We start from the raw sequence: 20,861 nt of genomic DNA on the forward strand, positions 1-20,861 counted from the left end.
TATCCCAAACAATATACACCCAATGAGCAGAGACATTTCATGACTAATCCCTAAAACATAATTTAATATATTTGGGGGTTCATTTCAAATAGGATGAAGGACTTTTATGTCCAATTTCCACCTCAGACAAGGTGGAGACCTCTCTGTTTCTGTCATCCGATAGGTGGAAGCACATATACTACCCCTGTAGCAGTTAGCAGGATAGAGACATCTTATTACTGTCATGGGGCAGGACAAGGTGTTATCTGGAGACCATGAAGTTACTAAGCACTGGAAGAGCTCAACTATGGGTGTATTTCCAGGAGCATCGAAATTAAACTGTGAACTCACTGAGCTAGGTGGAGGGATGGCTGTGTTGAAAAGGAATTATTCATGCTGCTTAGCATAAGGATGAGGTTCAGGGTACCAACACAGAAGCCAATCACCAACAAAAAGGATGCCATGAGAGATGCCACTTTACGATGCCACAGGAACAAATATAACCTACTACCTTGAATCTTCTATGCTTCTTCACTAGGGAAGCACCCTGTGGTTGAAAATGCTGTACAAGAACACTAGGATTGGGTTTTTTTTCCCCTCGGTTCCTCTGATAGAGGGGAATTAAGATTGAATTCAGAGCAGGAACATAGGTCGCAGCAGGTCTTTCCTCAAATCTAAAAGGAACAGACACCAGAAGGGTGCCCTGACTCCCACATCAGCAGCTAGTGCTCTGTTCCAGGATGAGAGAGGACTGACAAAACATCCAAGATGGTCAGAAGGGCAGAGTAGCAGAGTGGAGCCTCACATTTCTCCTGCTCTGCCTGTCTAGTCAGGATGCAGTGAATTCAATGAAGAGTCTGGGTGTGTTTAGGGCGCAAAGCAGAAACACTAAGTGCTTGGGCAGGAGGTCATCGTCATCTTCTCTTTCCCACACGAATCCACCTCTCCCTTCCTTGGCTTTCCCTCCTTTTTTCTCAGAAAAGGCAGTCCTATGATAATCATTTCTTGGAATCCATTTCCACATTCTCCTCCCCGTCACGTAGGCTCAGTGATTTGAGTCGGTGGTCGTGCACCCGTGTCCGCTGAATGACCCTCTTCTTAGGGGCACATGCAGTGACACTGTTGTGGATGCACCTATCCGTAACAACTTCATAAGATTAGTGTCTCCGGGATACTAGTGCCCAGGAGCTGCAGCAGCTGGTACTATCCACATGGGCTGGGACCAGGACCTCAGCCACACTGGATGCCAGCATCTGGCAGGCAGCATGGCAGGACCTGGAGGAACTGATGGAGTGGAGCTATCTGCCCTGCTGCAGCTTCTCCAGCTCCCCCAAGAGCCTCAGTCCCTCTGAGAGCCTGAGACAGACGTGCCTGAGTCAAGATGGAGGAGTCCTCATGGAGGCGAGGCCTACCTGCTCCATCAGACCTGTACAGGTCAACAGAGCCTGGTCAGCCCTGAAGATGCACGTGGCCAGGAAAGGACTGGAAATAGGGCTGGGGGCCCTGCCCATGCCGGTGCAGCTATCCCAGCAGCAAGCGGTACAGCAGCAGGGCCGCCGCGTCCTGCCAAAGCTTATCCAGCCGGGGCAGAGGCAGCCCTTGCTGCGGCGCAAGCTGTGCCCCTCGTTGCAGGTGAAGGCGGACACCATTGTGGACAACATCAAAGAAAAGGAAGTGCGGAGGCTGTGGGGGGACCCCAACCCCACCGAGGAGTCCCTGGCCCTGCTGCTGCCGTGCCCCCCACCACTGCTCGCTCCCTTGGACCTGCAGGTCCCCCAGGAGCACAGTGTGCAGAGGCCCCGGGCCCTAGCCATGACCCCCCCGGCCCTTCCCAGCCTGGACAACAGGACAGCAGGACCAGAAGCAGGACCGGCTTCCATCTTGCCAAAGGAATGTGTCAGCCATCAGAGCTTCTCTGCCACCCGAGGCAGGCACCAGACAGACATTGAGGACAGCAGCCGGCCCCGTGCTGCAGCAGCCGTAACGATCTCAAAGATGGAGCTGAGCCAGGAGGTGCGCAGCACACTCTGGATGCACACAGCAAGGAAACACCTGGAGATCAAGCTGCAAAGGCTCCCCATGGTAGTGCAGCAGTCAACAGAAATGCTGCATCGGTCCCTGCCCAAACTGCGGCGGGCTGGGTCCCTGGGGCCACGCAGCGCCTCTCTCCCCTTGCTGAAACTAAAGCACCTCATCCAGCCGCACCAGGACACGCTGCGGCAGCTTGGGACAAGCCTTGCCTGCCCGGTGGCCTCCGTGACACCACGCGCCTGCCCAGTGCCCGTCCCTGTCTACAGCCCCGTGCCCAGGCAGAACAACAGCCAGGCATCCCTGCAGGCCAGCACCCTGCCCAGCATGTCCTGTGGCGATGCGATGGGCACGGCCACCATGGGCGCTGTCCTGAGAACACCCGGGGGGATGGCAAATGCCTCGGCAGGGCAAGCCTCCACAAGATCAGTCCTCTTCCCAGGGTTCCCTGCTATGGGCTCAAAGCCTGAGCCCTGGCGAGGAGCTCACCTGTGGGCACGCTGTGGAGGCTTTGTGGCACCAGCTCCAGGAGTCCCACAAAGCCACCGGGGCTGCTGCAAGGCAGAGGACACAACTGCTGGTGGCAGCTTCCACCGCCTGACCGATGCGGTCCCTTCAGTGGGGACCACCAGCACCCAGGGGACCGCAGCATCCAAGCCTGGTGGGGCAGGAGCAGGCCACAAAGGGGGAGGGTGGCGGTCCTCGAGAAGGCAGTGCCCTGGCAGCTCTGAGAGCTCCCCGGGCTGGGGGGCATGGTCCCAGGACACCTCCAGGAGCACGGACATTCAAGGCACACGGACTCCTGTTGGCCTCCCACAGGCAACGCCACCCCAGGCAGCTCCGCTCCCTCCCGTCGTAACACCCTCGAGTTCAGAAGGGACCCCCAGACAACACAGCCTACCACGGCAGCAGCACTGCAGCATCCCTGTCACCAGACAGGTGTGCCTGTGTCACCTGCACCCAGCTCAGGATGCCCAGGGTACTGCAGAGGGGCTGAGTGGAAACACCCTCCGCTCAGTCCTGGAGAAGATTCTCCAGCGGCGAAGGAAACTGGCACCATCCATGGAGAGCTCTGCCTCGGAGCACAGCTGCCATGCTGCAGCAGGGCAAGGCCAGGCCTCCTCCAGCTCCTCCTCTAAACAAACATCCTGTCCTCATCTGCAGCCCCGTGCCCAGGCAGGAGAACAGCCAGGCATCCCCGCAGGCCAGCACCCTGCCCAGCACATCCTGCAGCTGCAGCAATGCGATGGGCACAACCGCCACAGGTGCCGTCCCAAGGATACCCCGAGGGACAGCGAATGCCTTGGCAGGGCACGCGTTCACCCCGGTCTCCTGTGGCCTGGTCCCAGGGTTGCCCGCTACGGACCCAGGGCCTGAGCCCTGGCGAGGACCTCACCTGTGGGCACCCCACAGAGTGGCAAACACAGTCGGAGGCTCCTTAACGGATTTCAGGATCACATGTGACCTCACCCAGCGGCTGCCTGATGACAAGTCCTGAGTCAGACAATAAACTTGCATTTCTGACCATACCACATGTGTCAAACTTGCTTCTGCGGCCAAAGAAGCCCTCAGTGTTTCTCCTCATATCCAAGAGGGGTCACTCTCAAGGAAATGGAGGATTCCAGCAATATCCCAAACAATATACACCCAATGAGCAGAGACATTTCATGACTAATCCCTAAAACATAATTTAATATATTTGGGGGTTCATTTTAAATAGGATGAAGGACTTTTATGTCCAATTTCCACCTCAGACAAGGTGGAGACCTCTCTGTTTCTGTCATCCGATAGGTGGAAGCACATATACTACCCCTGTAGCAGTTAGCAGGATAGAGACATCTTATTACTGTCATGGGGCAGGACAAGGTGTTATCTGGAGACCATGAAGTTACTAAGCACTGGAAGAGCTCAACTATGGGTGTATTTCCAGGAGCATCGAAATTAAACTGTGAACTCACTGAGCTAGGTGGAGGGATGGCTGTGTTGAAAAGGAATTATTCATGCTGCTTAGCATAAGGATGAGGTTCAGGGTACCAACACAGAAGCCAATCACCAACAAAAAGGATGCCATGAGAGATGCCACTTTACGATGCCACAGGAACAAATATAACCTACTACCTTGAATCTTCTATGCTTCTTCACTAGGGAAGCACCCTGTGGTTGAAAATGCTGTACAAGAACACTAGGATTGTTTTTTTTTTTCCCCTCGGTTCCTCTGATAGAGGGGAATTAAGATTGAATTCAGAGCAGGAACATAGGTCGCAGCAGGTCTTTCCTCAAATCTAAAAGGAACAGACACCAGAAGGGTGCCCTGACTCCCACATCAGCAGCTAGTGCTCTGTTCCAGGATGAGAGAGGACTGACAAAACATCCAAGATGGTCAGAAGGGCAGAGTAGCAGAGTGGAGCCTCACATTTCTCCTGCTCTGCCTGTCTAGTCAGGATGCAGTGAATTCAATGAAGAGTCTGGGTGTGTTTAGGGCGCAAAGCAGAAACACTAAGTGCTTGGGCAGGAGGTCATCGTCATCTTCTCTTTCCCACACGAATCCACCTCTCCCTTCCTTGGCTTTCCCTCCTTTTTTCTCAGAAAAGGCAGTCCTATGATAATCATTTCTTGGAATCCATTTCCACATTCTCCTCCCCGTCACGTAGGCTCAGTGATTTGAGTCGGTGGTCGTGCACCCGTGTCCGCTGAATGACCCTCTTCTTAGGGGCACATGCAGTGACACTGTTGTGGATGCACCTATCCGTAACAACTTCATAAGATTAGTGTCTCCGGGATACTAGTGCCCAGGAGCTGCAGCAGCTGGTACTATCCACATGGGCTGGGACCAGGACCTCAGCCACACTGGATGCCAGCATCTGGCAGGCAGCATGGCAGGACCTGGAGGAACTGATGGAGTGGAGCTATCTGCCCTGCTGCAGCTTCTCCAGCTCCCCCAAGAGCCTCAGTCCCTCTGAGAGCCTGAGACAGACGTGCCTGAGTCAAGATGGAGGAGTCCTCATGGAGGCGAGGCCTACCTGCTCCATCAGACCTGTACAGGTCAACAGAGCCTGGTCAGCCCTGAAGATGCACGTGGCCAGGAAAGGACTGGAAATAGGGCTGGGGGCCCTGCCCATGCCGGTGCAGCTATCCCAGCAGCAAGCGGTACAGCAGCAGGGCCGCCGCGTCCTGCCAAAGCTTATCCAGCCGGGGCAGAGGCAGCCCTTGCTGCGGCGCAAGCTGTGCCCCTCGTTGCAGGTGAAGGCGGACACCATTGTGGACAACATCAAAGAAAAGGAAGTGCGGAGGCTGTGGGGGGACCCCAACCCCACCGAGGAGTCCCTGGCCCTGCTGCTGCCGTGCCCCCCACCACTGCTCGCTCCCTTGGACCTGCAGGTCCCCCAGGAGCACAGTGTGCAGAGGCCCCGGGCCCTAGCCATGACCCCCCCGGCCCTTCCCAGCCTGGACAACAGGACAGCAGGACCAGAAGCAGGACCGGCTTCCATCTTGCCAAAGGAATGTGTCAGCCATCAGAGCTTCTCTGCCACCCGAGGCAGGCACCAGACAGACATTGAGGACAGCAGCCGGCCCCGTGCTGCAGCAGCCGTAACGATCTCAAAGATGGAGCTGAGCCAGGAGGTGCGCAGCACACTCTGGATGCACACAGCAAGGAAACACCTGGAGATCAAGCTGCAAAGGCTCCCCATGGTAGTGCAGCAGTCAACAGAAATGCTGCATCGGTCCCTGCCCAAACTGCGGCGGGCTGGGTCCCTGGGGCCACGCAGCGCCTCTCTCCCCTTGCTGAAACTAAAGCACCTCATCCAGCCACACCAGGACACGCTGCGGCAGCTTGGGACAAGCCTTGCCTGCCCGGTGGCCTCCGTGACACCACGCGCCTGCCCAGTGCCCGTCCCTGTCTACAGCCCCGTGCCCAGGCAGAACAACAGCCAGGCATCCCTGCAGGCCAGCACCCTGCCCAGCACATCCTGCAGCTGCAGCAATGCGATGGGCACAACCGCCACAGGTGCCGTCCCAAGGATACCCCGAGGGACAGCGAATGCCTTGGCAGGGCACGCGTTCACCCCGGTCTCCTGTGGCCTGGTCCCAGGGTTGCCCGCTACAGACCCAGGGCCTGAGCCCTGGCGAGGACCTCACCTGTGGGCACCCCACAGAGTGGCAAACACAGTCGGAGGCTCCTTAACGGATTTCAGGATCACATGTGACCTCACCCAGCGGCTGCCTGATGACAAGTCCTGAGTCAGACAATAAACTTGCATTTCTGACCATACCACATGTGTCAAACTTGCTTCTGCGGCCAAAGAAGCCCTCAGTGTTTCTCCTCATATCCAAGAGGGGTCACTCTCAAGGAAATGGAGGATTCCAGCAATATCCCAAACAATATACACCCAATGAGCAGAGACATTTCATGACTAATCCCTAAAACATAATTTAATATATTTGGGGGTTCATTTCAAATAGGATGAAGGACTTTTATGTCCAATTTCCACCTCAGACAAGGTGGAGACCTCTCTGTTTCTGTCATCCGATAGGTGGAAGCACATATACTACCCCTGTAGCAGTTAGCAGGATAGAGACATCTTATTACTGTCATGGGGCAGGACAAGGTGTTATCTGGAGACCATGAAGTTACTAAGCACTGGAAGAGCTCAACTATGGGTGTATTTCCAGGAGCATCGAAATTAAACTGTGAACTCACTGAGCTAGGTGGAGGGATGGCTGTGTTGAAAAGGAATTATTCATGCTGCTTAGCATAAGGATGAGGTTCAGGGTACCAACACAGAAGCCAATCACCAACAAAAAGGATGCCATGAGAGATGCCACTTTACGATGCCACAGGAACAAATATAACCTACTACCTTGAATCTTCTATGCTTCTTCACTAGGGAAGCACCCTGTGGTTGAAAATGCTGTACAAGAACACTAGGATTGTTTTTTTTTTTCCCCTCGGTTCCTCTGATAGAGGGGAATTAAGATTGAATTCAGAGCAGGAACATAGGTCGCAGCAGGTCTTTCCTCAAATCTAAAAGGAACAGACACCAGAAGGGTGCCCTGACTCCCACATCAGCAGCTAGTGCTCTGTTCCAGGATGAGAGAGGACTGACAAAACATCCAAGATGGTCAGAAGGGCAGAGTAGCAGAGTGGAGCCTCACATTTCTCCTGCTCTGCCTGTCTAGTCAGGATGCAGTGAATTCAATGAAGAGTCTGGGTGTGTTTAGGGCGCAAAGCAGAAACACTAAGTGCTTGGGCAGGAGGTCATCGTCATCTTCTCTTTCCCACACGAATCCACCTCTCCCTTCCTTGGCTTTCCCTCCTTTTTTCTCAGAAAAGGCAGTCCTATGATAATCATTTCTTGGAATCCATTTCCACATTCTCCTCCCCGTCACGTAGGCTCAGTGATTTGAGTCGGTGGTCGTGCACCCGTGTCCGCTGAATGACCCTCTTCTTAGGGGCACATGCAGTGACACTGTTGTGGATGCACCTATCCGTAACAACTTCATAAGATTAGTGTCTCCGGGATACTAGTGCCCAGGAGCTGCAGCAGCTGGTACTATCCACATGGGCTGGGACCAGGACCTCAGCCACACTGGATGCCAGCATCTGGCAGGCAGCATGGCAGGACCTGGAGGAACTGATGGAGTGGAGCTATCTGCCCTGCTGCAGCTTCTCCAGCTCCCCCAAGAGCCTCAGTCCCTCTGAGAGCCTGAGACAGACGTGCCTGAGTCAAGATGGAGGAGTCCTCATGGAGGCGAGGCCTACCTGCTCCATCAGACCTGTACAGGTCAACAGAGCCTGGTCAGCCCTGAAGATGCACGTGGCCAGGAAAGGACTGGAAATAGGGCTGGGGGCCCTGCCCATGCCGGTGCAGCTATCCCAGCAGCAAGCGGTACAGCAGCAGGGCCGCCGCGTCCTGCCAAAGCTTATCCAGCCGGGGCAGAGGCAGCCCTTGCTGCGGCGCAAGCTGTGCCCCTCGTTGCAGGTGAAGGCGGACACCATTGTGGACAACATCAAAGAAAAGGAAGTGCGGAGGCTGTGGGGGGACCCCAACCCCACCGAGGAGTCCCTGGCCCTGCTGCTGCCGTGCCCCCCACCACTGCTCGCTCCCTTGGACCTGCAGGTCCCCCAGGAGCACAGTGTGCAGAGGCCCCGGGCCCTAGCCATGACCCCCCCGGCCCTTCCCAGCCTGGACAACAGGACAGCAGGACCAGAAGCAGGACCGGCTTCCATCTTGCCAAAGGAATGTGTCAGCCATCAGAGCTTCTCTGCCACCCGAGGCAGGCACCAGACAGACATTGAGGACAGCAGCCGGCCCCGTGCTGCAGCAGCCGTAACGATCTCAAAGATGGAGCTGAGCCAGGAGGTGCGCAGCACACTCTGGATGCACACAGCAAGGAAACACCTGGAGATCAAGCTGCAAAGGCTCCCCATGGTAGTGCAGCAGTCAACAGAAATGCTGCATCGGTCCCTGCCCAAACTGCGGCGGGCTGGGTCCCTGGGGCCACGCAGCGCCTCTCTCCCCTTGCTGAAACTAAAGCACCTCATCCAGCCACACCAGGACACGCTGCGGCAGCTTGGGACAAGCCTTGCCTGCCCGGTGGCCTCCGTGACACCACGCGCCTGCCCAGTGCCCGTCCCTGTCTACAGCCCCGTGCCCAGGCAGAACAACAGCCAGGCATCCCTGCAGGCCAGCACCCTGCCCAGCATGTCCTGTGGCGATGCGATGGGCACGGCCACCATGGGCGCTGTCCTGAGAACAGCCGGGGGGATGGCAAATGCCTCGGCAGGGCAAGCCTCCACAAGATCAGTCCTCTTCCCAGGGTTCCCTGCTATGGGCTCAAAGCCTGAGCCCTGGCGAGGAGCTCACCTGTGGGCACGCTGTGGAGGCTTTGTGGCACCAGCTCCAGGAGTCCCACAAAGCCACCGGGGCTGCTGCAAGGCAGAGGACACAACTGCTGGTGGCAGCTTCCACCGCCTGACCGATGCGGTCCCTTCAGTGGGGACCACCAGCACCCAGGGGACCGCAGCATCCAAGCCTGGTGGGGCAGGAGCAGGCCACAAAGGGGGAGGGTGGCGGTCCTCGAGAAGGCAGTGCCCTGGCAGCTCTGAGAGCTCCCCGGGCTGGGGGGCATGGTCCCAGGACACCTCCAGGAGCACGGACATTCAAGGCACACGGACTCCTGTTGGCCTCCCACAGGCAACGCCACCCCAGGCAGCTCCGCTCCCTCCCGTCGTAACACCCTCGAGTTCAGAAGGGACCCCCAGACAACACAGCCTACCACGGCAGCAGCACTGCAGCATCCCTGTCACCAGACAGGTGTGCCTGTGTCACCTGCACCCAGCTCAGGATGCCCAGGGTACTGCAGAGGGGCTGAGTGGAAACACCCTCCGCTCAGTCCTGGAGAAGATTCTCCAGCGGCGAAGGAAACTGGCACCATCCACGGAGAGCTCTGCCTCGGAGCACAGCTGCCATGCTGCAGCAGGGCAAGGCCAGGCCTCCTCCAGCTCCTCCTCTAAACAAACATCCTGTCCTCATCTGCAGCCCCGTGCCCAGGCAGGAGAACAGCCAGGCATCCCCGCAGGCCAGCACCCTGCCCAGCACATCCTGCAGCTGCAGCAATGCGATGGGCACAACCGCCACAGGTGCCGTCCCAAGGATACCCCGAGGGACAGCGAATGCCTTGGCAGGGCACGCGTTCACCCCGGTCTCCTGTGGCCTGGTCCCAGGGTTGCCCGCTACGGACCCAGGGCCTGAGCCCTGGCGAGGACCTCACCTGTGGGCACCCCACAGAGTGGCAAACACAGTCGGAGGCTCCTTAACGGATTTCAGGATCACATGTGACCTCACCCAGCGGCTGCCTGATGACAAGTCCTGAGTCAGACAATAAACTTGCATTTCTGACCATACCACATGTGTCAAACTTGCTTCTGCGGCCAAAGAAGCCCTCAGTGTTTCTCCTCATATCCAAGAGGGGTCACTCTCAAGGAAATGGAGGATTCCAGCAATATCCCAAACAATATACACCCAATGAGCAGAGACATTTCATGACTAATCCCTAAAACATAATTTAATATATTTGGGGGTTCATTTTAAATAGGATGAAGGACTTTTATGTCCAATTTCCACCTCAGACAAGGTGGAGACCTCTCTGTTTCTGTCATCCGATAGGTGGAAGCACATATACTACCCCTGTAGCAGTTAGCAGGATAGAGACATCTTATTACTGTCATGGGGCAGGACAAGGTGTTATCTGGAGACCATGAAGTTACTAAGCACTGGAAGAGCTCAACTATGGGTGTATTTCCAGGAGCATCGAAATTAAACTGTGAACTCACTGAGCTAGGTGGAGGGATGGCTGTGTTGAAAAGGAATTATTCATGCTGCTTAGCATAAGGATGAGGTTCAGGGTACCAACACAGAAGCCAATCACCAACAAAAAGGATGCCATGAGAGATGCCACTTTACGATGCCACAGGAACAAATATAACCTACTACCTTGAATCTTCTATGCTTCTTCACTAGGGAAGCACCCTGTGGTTGAAAATGCTGTACAAGAACACTAGGATTGTTTTTTTTTTTCCCCTCGGTTCCTCTGATAGAGGGGAATTAAGATTGAATTCAGAGCAGGAACATAGGTCGCAGCAGGTCTTTCCTCAAATCTAAAAGGAACAGACACCAGAAGGGTGCCCTGACTCCCACATCAGCAGCTAGTGCTCTGTTCCAGGATGAGAGAGGACTGACAAAACATCCAAGATGGTCAGAAGGGCAGAGTAGCAGAGTGGAGCCTCACATTTCTCCTGCTCTGCCTGTCTAGTCAGGATGCAGTGAATTCAATGAAGAGTCTGGGTGTGTTTAGGGCGCAAAGCAGAAACACTAAGTGCTTGGGCAGGAGGTCATCGTCATCTTCTCTTTCCCACATGAATCCACCTCTCCCTTCCTTGGCTTTCCCTCCTTTTTTCTCAGAAAAGGCAGTCCTATGATAATCATTTCTTGGAATCCATTTCCACATTCTCCTCCCCGTCACGTAGGCTCAGTGATTTGAGTCGGTGGTCGTGCACCCGTGTCCGCTGAATGACCCTCTTCTTAGGGGCACATGCAGTGACACTGTTGTGGATGCACCTATCCGTAACAACTTCATAAGATTAGTGTCTCCGGGATACTAGTGCCCAGGAGCTGCAGCAGCTGGTACTATCCACATGGGCTGGGACCAGGACCTCAGCCACACTGGATGCCAGCATCTGGCAGGCAGCATGGCAGGACCTGGAGGAACTGATGGAGTGGAGCTATCTGCCCTGCTGCAGCTTCTCCAGCTCCCCCAAGAGCCTCAGTCCCTCTGAGAGCCTGAGACAGACGTGCCTGAGTCAAGATGGAGGAGTCCTCATGGAGGCGAGGCCTACCTGCTCCATCAGACCTGTACAGGTCAACAGAGCCTGGTCAGCCCTGAAGATGCACGTGGCCAGGAAAGGACTGGAAATAGGGCTGGGGGCCCTGCCCATGCCGGTGCAGCTATCCCAGCAGCAAGCGGTACAGCAGCAGGGCCGCCGCGTCCTGCCAAAGCTTATCCAGCCGGGGCAGAGGCAGCCCTTGCTGCGGCGCAAGCTGTGCCCCTCGTTGCAGGTGAAGGCGGACACCATTGTGGACAACATCAAAGAAAAGGAAGTGCGGAGGCTGTGGGGGGACCCCAACCCCACCGAGGAGTCCCTGGCCCTGCTGCTGCCGTGCCCCCCACCACTGCTCGCTCCCTTGGACCTGCAGGTCCCCCAGGAGCACAGTGTGCAGAGGCCCCGGGCCCTAGCCATGACCCCCCCGGCCCTTCCCAGCCTGGACAACAGGACAGCAGGACCAGAAGCAGGACCGGCTTCCATCTTGCCAAAGGAATGTGTCAGCCATCAGAGCTTCTCTGCCACCCGAGGCAGGCACCAGACAGACATTGAGGACAGCAGCCGGCCCCGTGCTGCAGCAGCCGTAACGATCTCAAAGATGGAGCTGAGCCAGGAGGTGCGCAGCACACTCTGGATGCACACAGCAAGGAAACACCTGGAGATCAAGCTGCAAAGGCTCCCCATGGTAGTGCAGCAGTCAACAGAAATGCTGCATCGGTCCCTGCCCAAACTGCGGCGGGCTGGGTCCCTGGGGCCACGCAGCGCCTCTCTCCCCTTGCTGAAACTAAAGCACCTCATCCAGCCGCACCAGGACACGCTGCGGCAGCTTGGGACAAGCCTTGCCTGCCCGGTGGCCTCCGTGACACCACGCGCCTGCCCAGTGCCCGTCCCTGTCTACAGCCCCGTGCCCAGGCAGAACAACAGCCAGGCATCCCTGCAGGCCAGCACCCTGCCCAGCATGTCCTGTGGCGATGCGATGGGCACGGCCACCATGGGCGCTGTCCTGAGAACACCCGGGGGGATGGCAAATGCCTCGGCAGGGCAAGCCTCCACAAGATCAGTCCTCTTCCCAGGGTTCCCTGCTATGGGCTCAAAGCCTGAGCCCTGGCGAGGAGCTCACCTGTGGGCACGCTGTGGAGGCTTTGTGGCACCAGCTCCAGGAGTCCCACAAAGCCACCGGGGCTGCTGCAAGGCAGAGGACACAACTGCTGGTGGCAGCTTCCACCGCCTGACCGATGCGGTCCCTTCAGTGGGGACCACCAGCACCCAGGGGACCGCAGCATCCAAGCCTGGTGGGGCAGGAGCAGGCCACAAAGGGGGAGGGTGGCGGTCCTCGAGAAGGCAGTGCCCTGGCAGCTCTGAGAGCTCCCCGGGCTGGGGGGCATGGTCCCAGGACACCTCCAGGAGCACGGACATTCAAGGCACACGGACTCCTGTTGGCCTCCCACAGGCAACGCCACCCCAGGCAGCTCCGCTCCCTCCCGTCGTAACACCCTCGAGTTCAGAAGGGACCCCCAGACAACACAGCCTACCACGGCAGCAGCACTGCAGCATCCCTGTCACCAGACAGGTGTGCCTGTGTCACCTGCACCCAGCTCAGGATGCCCAGGGTACTGCAGAGGGGCTGAGTGGAAACACCCTCCGCTCAGTCCTGGAGAAGATTCTCCAGCGGCGAAGGAAACTGGCACCATCCATGGAGAGCTCTGCCTCGGAGCACAGCTGCCATGCTGCAGCAGGGCAAGGCCAGGCCTCCTCCAGCTCCTCCTCTAAACAAACATCCTGTCCTCATCTGCAGCCCCGTGCCCAGGCAGGAGAACAGCCAGGCATCCCCGCAGGCCAGCACCCTGCCCAGCACATCCTGCAGCTGCAGCAATGCGATGGGCACAACCGCCACAGGTGCCGTCCCAAGGATACCCCGAGGGACAGCGAATGCCTTGGCAGGGCACGTGTTCACCCCGGTCTCCTGTGGCCTGGTCCCAGGGTTGCCCGCTACGGACCCAGGGCCTGAGCCCTGGCGAGGACCTCACCTGTGGGCACCCCACAGAGTGGCAAACACAGTCGGAGGCTCCTTAACGGATTTCAGGATCACATGTGACCTCACCCAGCGGCTGCCTGATGACAAGTCCTGAGTCAGACAATAAACTTGCATTTCTGACCATACCACATGTGTCAAACTTGCTTCTGCGGCCAAAGAAACCCTCAGTGTTTCTCCTCATATCCAAGAGGGGTCACTCTCAAGGAAATGGAGGATTCCAGCAATATCCCAAACAATATACACCCAATGAGCAGAGACATTTCATGACTAATCCCTAAAACATAATTTAATATATTTGGGGGTTCATTTTAAATAGGATGAAGGACTTTTATGTCCAATTTCCACCTCAGACAAGGTGGAGACCTCTCTGTTTCTGTCATCCGATAGGTGGAAGCACATATACTACCCCTGTAGCAGTTAGCAGGATAGAGACATCTTATTACTGTCATGGGGCAGGACAAGGTGTTATCTGGAGACCATGAAGTTACTAAGCACTGGAAGAGCTCAACTATGGGTGTATTTCCAGGAGCATCGAAATTAAACTGTGAACTCACTGAGCTAGGTGGAGGGATGGCTGTGTTGAAAAGGAATTATTCATGCTGCTTAGCATAAGGATGAGGTTCAGGGTACCAACACAGAAGCCAATCACCAACAAAAAGGATGCCATGAGAGATGCCACTTTACGATGCCACAGGAACAAATATAACCTACTACCTTGAATCTTCTATGCTTCTTCACTAGGGAAGCACCCTGTGGTTGAAAATGCTGTACAAGAACACTAGGATTGTTTTTTTTTTTCCCCTCGGTTCCTCTGATAGAGGGGAATTAAGATTGAATTCAGAGCAGGAACATAGGTCGCAGCAGGTCTTTCCTCAAATCTAAAAGGAACAGACACCAGAAGGGTGCCCTGACTCCCACATCAGCAGCTAGTGCTCTGTTCCAGGATGAGAGAGGACTGACAAAACATCCAAGATGGTCAGAAGGGCAGAGTAGCAGAGTGGAGCCTCACATTTCTCCTGCTCTGCCTGTCTAGTCAGGATGCAGTGAATTCAATGAAGAGTCTGGGTGTGTTTAGGGCGCAAAGCAGAAACACTAAGTGCTTGGGCAGGAGGTCATCGTCATCTTCTCTTTCCCACACGAATCCACCTCTCCCTTCCTTGGCTTTCCCTCCTTTTTTCTCAGAAAAGGCAGTCCTATGATAATCATTTCTTGGAATCCATTTCCACATTCTCCTCCCCGTCACGTAGGCTCAGTGATTTGAGTCGGTGGTCGTGCACCCGTGTCCGCTGAATGACCCTCTTCTTAGGGGCACATGCAGTGACACTGTTGTGGATGCACCTATCCGTAACAACTTCATAAGATTAGTGTCTCCGGGATACTAGTGCCCAGGAGCTGCAGCAGCTGGTACTATCCACATGGGCTGGGACCAGGACCTCAGCCACACTGGATGCCAGCATCTGGCAGGCAGCATGGCAGGACCTGGAGGAACTGATGGAGTGGAGCTATCTGCCCTGCTGCAGCTTCTCCAGCTCCCCCAAGAGCCTCAGTCCCTCTGAGAGCCTGAGACAGACGTGCCTGAGTCAAGATGGAGGAGTCCTCATGGAGGCGAGGCCTACCTGCTCCATCAGACCTGTACAGGTCAACAGAGCCTGGTCAGCCCTGAAGATGCACGTGGCCAGGAAAGGACTGGAAATAGGGCTGGGGGCCCTGCCCATGCCGGTGCAGCTATCCCAGCAGCAAGCGGTACAGCAGCAGGGCCGCCGCGTCCTGCCAAAGCTTATCCAGCCGGGGCAGAGGCAGCCCTTGCTGCGGCGCAAGCTGTGCCCCTCGTTGCAGGTGAAGGCGGACACCATTGTGGACAACATCAAAGAAAAGGAAGTGCGGAGGCTGTGGGGGGACCCCAACCCCACCGAGGAGTCCCTGGCCCTGCTGCTGCCGTGCCCCCCACCACTGCTCGCTCCCTTGGACCTGCAGGTCCCCCAGGAGCACAGTGTGCAGAGGCCCCGGGCCCTAGCCATGACCCCCCCGGCCCTTCCCAGCCTGGACAACAGGACAGCAGGACCAGAAGCAGGACTGGCTTCCATCTTGCCAAAGGAATGTGTCAGCCATCAGAGCTTCTCTGCCACCCGAGGCAGGCACCAGACAGACATTGAGGACAGCAGCCGGCCCCGTGCTGCAGCAGCCGTAACGATCTCAAAGATGGAGCTGAGCCAGGAGGTGCGCAGCACACTCTGGATGCACACAGCAAGGAAACACCTGGAGATCAAGCTGCAAAGGCTCCCCATGGTAGTGCAGCAGTCAACAGAAATGCTGCATCGGTCCCTGCCCAAACTGCGGCGGGCTGGGTCCCTGGGGCCACGCAGCGCCTCTCTCCCCTTGCTGAAACTAAAGCACCTCATCCAGCCGCACCAGGACACGCTGCGGCAGCTTGGGACAAGCCTTGCCTGCCCGGTGGCCTCCGTGACACCACGCGCCTGCCCAGTGCCCGTCCCTGTCTACAGCCCCGTGCCCAGGCAGAACAACAGCCAGGCATCCCTGCAGGCCAGCACCCTGCCCAGCATGTCCTGCAGCTGCGGCGATGCGATGGGCACGGCCACCATGGGCGCTGTCCTGAGAACAGCCGGGGGGATGGCAAATGCCTCGGCAGGGCAAGCCTCCACAAGATCAGTCCTCTTCCCAGGGTTCCCTGCTATGGGCTCAAAGCCTGAGCCCTGGCGAGGAGCTCACCTGTGGGCACGCTGTGGAGGCTTTGTGGCACCAGCTCCAGGAGTCCCACAAAGCCACCGGGGCTGCTGCAAGGCAGAGGACACAACTGCTGGTGGCAGCTTCCACCGCCTGACCGATGCGGTCCCTTCAGTGGGGACCACCAGCACCCAGGGGACCGCAGCATCCAAGCCTGGTGGGGCAGGAGCAGGCCACAAAGGGGGAGGGTGGCGGTCCTCGAGAAGGCAGTGCCCTGGCAGCTCTGAGAGCTCCCCGGGCTGGGGGGCATGGTCCCAGGACACCTCCAGCAGCACGGACATTCAAGGCACACGGACTCCTGTTGGCCTCCCACAGGCAACGCCACCCCAGGCAGCTCCGCTCCCTCCCGTCGTAACACCCTCGAGTTCAGAAGGGACCCCCAGACAACACAGCCTACCACGGCAGCAGCACTGCAGCATCCCTGTCACCAGACAGGTGTGCCTGTGTCACCTGCACCCAGCTCAGGATGCCCAGGGTACTGCAGAGGGGCTGAGTGGAAACACCCTCCGCTCAGTCCTGGAGAAGATTCTCCAGCGGCGAAGGAAACTGGCACCATCCACGGAGAGCTCTGCCTCGGAGCACAGCTGCCATGCTGCAGCAGGGCAAGGCCAGGCCTCCTCCAGCTCCTCCTCTAAACAAACATCCTGTCCTCATCTGCAGCCCCGTGCCCAGGCAGGAGAACAGCCAGGCATCCCCGCAGGCCAGCACCCTGCCCAGCACATCCTGCAGCTGCAGCAATGCGATGGGCACAACCGCCACAGGTGCCGTCCCAAGGATACCCCGAGGGACAGCGAATGCCTTGGCAGGGCACGCGTTCACCCCGGTCTCCTGTGGCCTGGTCCCAGGGTTGCCCGCTACAGACCCAGGGCCTGAGCCCTGGCGAGGACCTCACCTGTGGGCACCCCACAGAGTGGCAAACACAGTCGGAGGCTCCTTAACGGATTTCAGGATCACATGTGACCTCACCCAGCGGCTGCCTGATGACAAGTCCTGAGTCAGACAATAAACTTGCATTTCTGACCATACCACATGTGTCAAACTTGCTTCTGCGGCCAAAGAAACCCTCAGTGTTTCTCCTCATATCCAAGAGGGGTCACTCTCAAGGAAATGGAGGATTCCAGCAATATCCCAAACAATATACACCCAATGAGCAGAGACATTTCATGACTAATCCCTAAAACATAATTTAATATATTTGGGGGTTCATTTTAAATAGGATGAAGGACTTTTATGTCCAATTTCCACCTCAGACAAGGTGGAGACCTCTCTGTTTCTGTCATCCGATAGGTGGAAGCACATATACTACCCCTGTAGCAGTTAGCAGGATAGAGACATCTTATTACTGTCATGGGGCAGGACAAGGTGTTATCTGGAGACCATGAAGTTACTAAGCACTGGAAGAGCTCAACTATGGGTGTATTTCCAGGAGCATCGAAATTAAACTGTGAACTCACTGAGCTAGGTGGAGGGATGGCTGTGTTGAAAAGGAATTATTCATGCTGCTTAGCATAAGGATGAGGTTCAGGGTACCAACACAGAAGCCAATCGCCAACAAAAAGGATGCCATGAGAGATGCCACTTTACGATGCCACAGGAACAAATATAACCTACTACCTTGAATCTTCTATGCTTCTTCACTAGGGAAGCACCCTGTGGTTGAAAATGCTGTACAAGAACACTAGGATTGGGTTTTTTTTCCCCTCGGTTCCTCTGATAGAGGGGAATTAAGATTGAATTCAGAGCAGGAACATAGGTCGCAGCAGGTCTTTCCTCAAATCTAAAAGGAACAGACACCAGAAGAGTGCCCTGACTCCCACATCAGCAGCTAGTGCTCTGTTCCAGGATGAGAGAGGACTGACAAAACATCCAAGATGGTCAGAAGGGCAGAGTAGCAGAGTGGAGCCTCACATTTCTCCTGCTCTGCCTGTCTAGTCAGGATGCAGTGAATTCAATGAAGAGTCTGGGTGTGTTTAGGGCGCAAAGCAGAAACACTAAGTGCTTGGGCAGGAGGTCATCGTCATCTTCTCTTTCCCACACGAATCCACCTCTCCCTTCCTTGGCTTTCCCTCCTTTTTTCTCAGAAAAGGCAGTCCTATGATAATCATTTCTTGGAATCCATTTCCACATTCTCCTCCCCGTCACGTAGGCTCAGTGATTTGAGTCGGTGGTCGTGCACCCGTGTCCGCTGAATGACCCTCTTCTTAGGGGCACATGCAGTGACACTGTTGTGGATGCACCTATCCGTAACAACTTCATAAGATTAGTGTCTCCGGGATACTAGTGCCCAGGAGCTGCAGCAGCTGGTACTATCCACATGGGCTGGGACCAGGACCTCAGCCACACTGGATGCCAGCATCTGGCAGGCAGCATGGCAGGACCTGGAGGAACTGATGGAGTGGAGCTATCTGCCCTGCTGCAGCTTCTCCAGCTCCCCCAAGAGCCTCAGTCCCTCTGAGAGCCTGAGACAGACGTGCCTGAGTCAAGATGGAGGAGTCCTCATGGAGGCGAGGCCTACCTGCTCCATCAGACCTGTACAGGTCAACAGAGCCTGGTCAGCCCTGAAGATGCACGTGGCCAGGAAAGGACTGGAAATAGGGCTGGGGGCCCTGCCCATGCCGGTGCAGCTATCCCAGCAGCAAGCGGTACAGCAGCAGGGCCGCCGCGTCCTGCCAAAGCTTATCCAGCCGGGGCAGAGGCAGCCCTTGCTGCGGCGCAAGCTGTGCCCCTCGTTGCAGGTGAAGGCGGACACCATTGTGGACAACATCAAAGAAAAGGAAGTGCGGAGGCTGTGGGGGGACCCCAACCCCACCGAGGAGTCCCTGGCCCTGCTGCTGCCGTGCCCCCCACCACTGCTCGCTCCCTTGGACCTGCAGGTCCCCCAGGAGCACAGTGTGCAGAGGCCCCGGGCCCTAGCCATGACCCCCCCGGCCCTTCCCAGCCTGGACAACAGGACAGCAGGACCAGAAGCAGGACCGGCTTCCATCTTGCCAAAGGAATGTGTCAGCCATCAGAGCTTCTCTGCCACCCGAGGCAGGCACCAGACAGACATTGAGGACAGCAGCCGGCCCCGTGCTGCAGCAGCCGTAACGATCTCAAAGATGGAGCTGAGCCAGGAGGTGCGCAGCACACTCTGGATGCACACAGCAAGGAAACACCTGGAGATCAAGCTGCAAAGGCTCCCCATGGTAGTGCAGCAGTCAACAGAAATGCTGCATCGGTCCCTGCCCAAACTGCGGCGGGCTGGGTCCCTGGGGCCACGCAGCGCCTCTCTCCCCTTGCTGAAACTAAAGCACCTCATCCAGCCGCACCAGGACACGCTGCGGCAGCTTGGGACAAGCCTTGCCTGCCCGGTGGCCTCCGTGACACCACGCGCCTGCCCAGTGCCCGTCCCTGTCTACAGCCCCGTGCCCAGGCAGAACAACAGCCAGGCATCCCTGCAGGCCAGCACCCTGCCCAGCATGTCCTGCAGCTGCGGCGATGCGATGGGCACGGCCACCATGGGCGCTGTCCTGAGAACACCCGGGGGGATGGCAAATGCCTCGGCAGGGCAAGCCTCCACAAGATCAGTCCTCTTCCCAGGGTTCCCTGCTATGGGCTCAAAGCCTGAGCCCTGGCGAGAAGCTCACCTGTGGGCACGCTGTGGAGGCTTTGTGGCACCAGCTCCAGGAGTCCCACAAAGCCACCGGGGCTGCTGCAAGGCAGAGGACACAACTGCTGGTGGCAGCTTCCACCGCCTGACCGATGCGGTCCCTTCAGTGGGGACCACCAGCACCCAGGGGACCGCAGCATCCAAGCCTGGTGGGGCAGGGGCAGGCCACAAAGGGGGAAGGTGGCGGTCCTCGAGAAGGCAGTGCCCTGGCAGCTCTGAGAGCTCCCCGGGCTGGGGGGCATGGTCCCAGGACACCTCCAGCAGCACGGACATTCAAGGCACACGGACTCCTGTTGGCCTCCCACAGGCAACGCCACCCCAGGCAGCTCCACTCCCTCCCGTCGTAACACCCTCGAGTTCAGAAGGGACCCCCAGACAACACAGCCTACCACGGCAGCAGCACTGCAGCATCCCTGTCACCAGACAGGTGTGCCTGTGTCACCTGCACCCAGCTCAGGATGCCCAGGGTACTGCAGAGGGGCTGAGTGGAAACACCCTCCGCTCAGTCCTGGAGAAGATTCTCCAGCGGCGAAGGAAACTGGCACCATCCATGGAGAGCTCTGCCTCGGAGCACAGCTGCCATGCTGCAGCAGGGCAAGGCCAGGCCTCCTCCAGCTCCTCCTCTAAACAAACATCCTGTCCTCATCTGCAGCCCCGTGCCCAGGCAGGAGAACAGCCAGGCATCCCCGCAGGCCAGCACCCTGCCCAGCACATCCTGCAGCTGCAGCAATGCGATGGGCACAACCGCCACAGGTGCCGTCCCAAGGATACCCCGAGGGACAGCGAATGCCTTGGCAGGGCACGCGTTCACCCCGGTCTCCTGTGGCCTGGTCCCAGGGTTGCCCGCTACAGACCCAGGGCCTGAGCCCTGGCGAGGACCTCACCTGTGGGCACCCCACAGAGTGGCAAACACAGTCGGAGGCTCCTTAACGGATTTCAGGATCACATGTGACCTCACCCAGCGGCTGCCTGATGACAAGTCCTGAGTCAGACAATAAACTTGCATTTCTGACCATACCACATGTGTCAAACTTGCTTCTGCGGCC

This window comes from Grus americana, chromosome 5 (genome assembly GCF_028858705.1).
Source record: "Grus americana isolate bGruAme1 chromosome 5, bGruAme1.mat, whole genome shotgun sequence".
Lineage (NCBI taxonomy): Eukaryota > Metazoa > Chordata > Aves > Gruiformes > Gruidae > Grus > Grus americana.